The sequence below is a fragment of the Macrobrachium rosenbergii genome, chromosome 25, assembly GCF_040412425.1.
Source record: "Macrobrachium rosenbergii isolate ZJJX-2024 chromosome 25, ASM4041242v1, whole genome shotgun sequence".
Lineage (NCBI taxonomy): Eukaryota > Metazoa > Arthropoda > Malacostraca > Decapoda > Palaemonidae > Macrobrachium > Macrobrachium rosenbergii.
The window spans coordinates 39,107,198-39,112,429 of NC_089765.1; the positions used below are offsets into that span (position 1 = coordinate 39,107,198).

Here is a 5,232-nt window from a genome sequence, read left to right on the forward strand (position 1 = left end):
AGGTTAAGAGCTATAGTACTAATAACAAAATTATAAAAATGAGAAAACCTAATATATATATATATATATATATATATATATATATATATATATATATATATATATATATATATATATATACTGGGTGTTTCAAATTAGAGACCCCCTCCATAGAACAAATGGAAAGTTATGAAGTTTTCTGCTATAGCCTACCTCCAAGTACATTATTTTAAGTTTCTATTAAGCTATTTTTCATTTTACATTTCTTGTATTTTCAGACTGAGTGATGGAGTTAGATACAACCATGGCTAACAACTCGGAAGAAATCAGATGGATTAACCAAAGCTGGGCTATAACCTTCAGAGAGGCCAGGGATGCTGGTGCATCCTTCATTTCACATTCCTGGATAGCCAAATACATTAAAAGAGATGAATCCTTTGTTAAAAGAAACTAGAACAAAAATCCATATGACTGTCATCGCGAAAAGAGTGAGAATCTTGGAAGGCCTGAGGTCCTTTCTCAGGAGTCAAAAGACATCATAGCTGAGGCAGTGGGTAGACCAAGAAAGTCTTTACGTAAATTGGTGCTTGAACTAGAAACAAAAAGGGGAAAGAAGAGAAGTTATAGTGCTGTATATCATGAGTTGAAAAAATCTGGTATCAAGCCATTTCATGTTATCAGCAAGCCCAACATCACTCAGCAACAGAGAGAAGACCATGCATGGTTTTATGGTTCATTTCTTAAAGATTGGGATGAAGCTGACTTTCTCCATGTTGCCACATCAGATGAATTCTTCATTTACACAGTCAGGGAGCCAAATCATAAAAATGACATCATTTGGGCTGCAAAGTTGGATGATATCAGCGATGACGTGCGCTATCGACAAGTTGTGAAATTTCCTGAATGTTTGGGAATTTTTCTCTGTTTCACAGCCAAACAGTTAATGTGGATCATCAAAGAAAAAGGACAGTCATGGAATGGCTAATACTTCAGAGAAACTGTGCTTACTGGTGGAGTATTTCATTTCCTCAAAGATCCTGAAAATGTGTTACCTGTTGAAGAAGTCACATTTTTGCATGATAAGGCACCATGTTTCAAGGCTCTTCAGACGCAGGAGCTGCTTCGAAACAGTGGTATCGATTTCTTCTCATCCAGTGAATTTCCAGGTAGCTCCCCTGACCTTAATGTGTGTGAAAACATTAGTAGTATCTTAAAGGATCGTGTTGAAGCGCGCACAGTGAACTACGATGGTATACGAAGCCTCAACGACCTGCAAAGAGAGGTGACCGAAATGCTCAGGGAAATGGAGTTTGAGTCTCAGCTTTTTTGCGATTTGCTGAAATCATACCCCTCAAGAATGCAGGATGTGGTACAGGCAGATGGAAGCCACGCAAAATATTAAATACTCAGAGAGAAGCTTAAATAAATACCTGTTCTGAATTACTTTTGTTTTTGTTCATATCAATTTTAGTTTATGGTGTAGAGGGGGCCTCTAATTTCAAAAACACCCTGTACACACACACACACACACACATATATATATATATATATATATATATATATATATATATATATATATATATATATATATATACATATATATATGCATATATATACTTGTATATATTTTATATTATCATATAAATGACAAAATATATTATCATATATATTACAATGTATATATATATATATATATATATATTTTTATATGTTTCCTGGTGCAGGTGGATCTTATGACTCCACAATTATTAATTTACTCGAAAATGGCCTTGTAAGATACCCAGGACATATAAAACACACAAACAAAAAAGAAGTACACGGAGCGGAGGGCTCTTCACTAGGGAAGTGCGTGAAACACGTGGATATAAAAATAGTTATATTTGATAGCACACAAGGTCAAAAGGAAAATTAACTGAAAATACGGTAAATTACTGCCGTAGAAGTCCTCCCGAAGGGGGAGCTTGGGAATGCCAGGAACACGGACCAAGGATAATTCTGCTACAGGCGTCTTTCTGAAACGATATTTGGACCCACGTTACACATCTAATGCTGGAATTTGGGGATTGAATTACTCGGGGTGCACTGAAGGCGCCAAGGACTCCCGAGGCGTTACTTGTGACTCAGAGGAAAGAAGCTGTGAACACGTGGGCCTGGCTTGAACCAAGGAATATCAGGGAACACAAAGTTATAGGCCCAGAGATTAATAAATGCAAAAGGGCTAAGTAATCGTGACTAGCAACTCGTTTTGGGTACATTACCACATTTGTAGGGGCGTAGGGCTGACGACGTCTTCTGCCGAGAAACACGTGTGGAAGCGTGGACAAATGGTAGCCTCCCTCTCCAAGGTATTTCTTCAAGTCGTAGATTGGGGCGGAAAAAGGGCGCCCTTGGGATGATGAAAAGGCCGCCGTTTAATGTCAGCTCGCGTTTGGGAGACTTGCAATCCCCCTTGCAGTCTTCTAAGGCCACGTGGAATGGAACACGGGGCACACAGGGCGGCGATGGGATCCACGTGGCGGCGAGCGGAAGAGGAGGGCAGGGGCAACGGCCCGAGACTGGACTTGTTCTCGGCTTAAACTAGCGAGCGCGTGTGAGGGCGAGCTATCCTGGCCCTGACCTTTTATTGCTTCTGGACAGGGGTAGGGGGGGGGCGATGTCCTGACCCAGATCGCCGACCCGGATATCATAGAAAACGATTTTCTTTCCCTGTACCAAAGAAAACAGTGCAAAGCCAGTTTACTGTCCCCAAACTATTATATTTTCTCTGAGCCCTTATTTCCCCGACCTTCAAAGGTTCAAACCAACCCAAAGCAGGGAAGGAGAAGAGTTTCCTAGCGGATTTTTGCGCTACTCTTTACAGCTCCCCTGGCAAGATAATATTCACACCTATAAACGGGTGCGAATATTGACAAAAGCAAAAATGAGCGAAGAAAACATTCGACTTTATTCTATCTTTTACTTTGCTACAACCTTTACTCTACTTTATTTGTAAAACTCTGATGCCACACTAATCAATAACAAACTGAAGATTTACTTTAGGAGCAGAGTGCAATTTAGAATATACAATAAAAGGGTAAACTTGCTTGCAAATTAATTATTGCTCAAATACTTCCTAAGTACTGTTTCTACCCATTCTTTATTCGATTTACTTTACTGGGGTAATAAGGCGCTCAAAAGAAAATAAACAAAGAACACTTCAAAATTTCAAAATAACAACAACAAAATAAAACATACAAGGCAGAATTTAAAAGGAAACAAATGTAAACCCACTGATTCCTTAATGCTATCCTGGAATTACAGGCATGCTATTACTTGTGCCTTGAAGAGGCGGCATTCGTGACAATACACTGTAGGTATTAAATAATATCCCTTTACCAAAATTGTAATAATAGAATTCAATTCTTCTTTTCAATCGACCTCCAATTGTTCACAAGCTCGACGAGCATAACTAATATTTCCCACGAACGCTAATCTGAAGGGGCAAGAACTTGACAGCTGTGAGGCAAAGAAATTATTCGCGGTTTTTAACTCGCCAACTTAAATGACGCTAAATTTTTACGTCTGCAGCTTACAACTCGGGTGTAAGCTAAAAATAGACTACTCGACTTATGAATGGGAGGATAAACAAATGAAGGGAAAATGGACAAGGATAACATTCTCCACATGGATAATTAAAAAAAGAAATGTAAATAAAAATAAAGGAAACTACACAGAACAACAACGAAGGATATTACTTCATACTAAAGGGCGGGCCGCACATGGGTGATTAAAAAGGCAACGTTAAAATTCGTAAGGGCAGGAGTCTTGTGACTCAAGATTCGTTAAAAAAAAAAAAAAAAAAAAAGATTAAATGCAAAAGTAAATAATATACGTAGAAAATAAAGGATAACAGAGTGAGGTATTTATGATTTACTTCTTTATCTAACTTCCGTCGCCAACAGACGACGGTCAGAGCTAACTCTCAGCCCAAGGGCGGGAAAGAAACCCAAAGGGCGCGACCCCTTCAGGAAGAGTTGACACGCCTGCCTTGTGCCAAAGGACGGGCGTAAGGGCGTGCCACTTCCCACTCTGTCTCTCTTACTGCTTCAAAATAAAATTATTTATACATTTCAAAAGGGGATGATATCCCATATATTAATTGCCGCTTGCGGTGGTAAGTAAGGGAAAGTGTGAAGGAAAGATCGATAGAGAAGGATGAGGGATAGAAATTCCAAAGGAAAGGAAGAAGATAGCGGAAGGCCTTGACATCCTCTCCTGGATGAAAGGTGCCAAGACGTTCAAAGATGAAGAAGGGGGCCCTATGCCAGGTTTGCACAGGGGCCAGAAGAGCTCGGGGCTCCTTGTGGACTACCTGCGATCGCCCACACCCGTGGTAACTCCGCCGCGAACCTCTCCTCCTTGGACCGTTGTCCTTGGCCGGGGAATCGGAGGGCCCGAGGCCAAAGGGCGGCAAGGGGTGCCATCTGGGTCAGCTGCTGCGACAACTGACCCAGGAATTTTGTTCGCCATCTCGGACATTAACCGGCGCAGATCGCAGAGTTCATCGGCCCAGGAAGGCGGGGCAGAATCATGACTCGCGGAGGAATCTGCGGCGGGCGGCGAGAGAGAGGGGACGGCCGGAGGGGGCGGGGTCGACTTGCTTGCAGAGGTGACCAGCTCAGGCACTGACATTGGCACTGGCGCTGGTGGCGATGTGGTGGTGGTCTCGTCTGTCTGGACGGACGGAGACTGGCACTGCTCAGTGCGCCTAAGGGGCACTGGCAGAGGAGTTGAAGGCCGAGATTCTCCTGAAGGGAGATCTGGCCGAGGCCTCGGCACTGGCACTGATGCCGTGCCGGGCACTGGACTCGGATTTGGATGATTTATTGGGGAATGGGGACCCCGTAATGGTTGTGGCTTGAAAGGGGACGCAAAGTCTTGGCCCAGGATGACGTCATAGCCTCCTGGAATGTGTTTCGCTACGGCGAGACGAAGGGTCCTGGCTCTGTGGGGTCGGGTGACCCTCAGTTGGACCGTAGGGAGGATCATCTTAAACTCGTTTATGCCCTCAATGGTGACGAGCTTGCGCCGGTCTATTATAGCTCCATAGGGAACTTTGTCCCTCCTTATGAGGGAAATTTGCGCGCCAGAGTCGTCAAATGCCTTGACCTGGCGTGCTGAGTATTTACCTCGAGGAGGTGCCACATAGATGGGACCCTCGGCAGGAGGGCCTAAGGACTCGGGATTCGTTACTGCCAGGGCGACGGCGGGAGT

General features: G+C 43.2%; 1 long non-coding RNA gene across 1 annotated transcript; it reads right to left on the reverse strand.

Annotated features, from left to right (window-relative positions):
• Window positions 1–1,842: 1,842 nt before the first annotated feature.
• On the reverse strand, window positions 1,843–3,344 carry LOC136852580 (uncharacterized). Its single transcript, XR_010857187.1, has 2 exons — window positions 2,238–3,344; window positions 1,843–1,991 (listed from the first exon to the last, which is right to left on the reverse strand). It is a non-coding gene; the product is annotated as an uncharacterized lncRNA (long non-coding RNA).
• Between the last annotated feature and the right edge of the window lie 1,888 nt (window positions 3,345–5,232).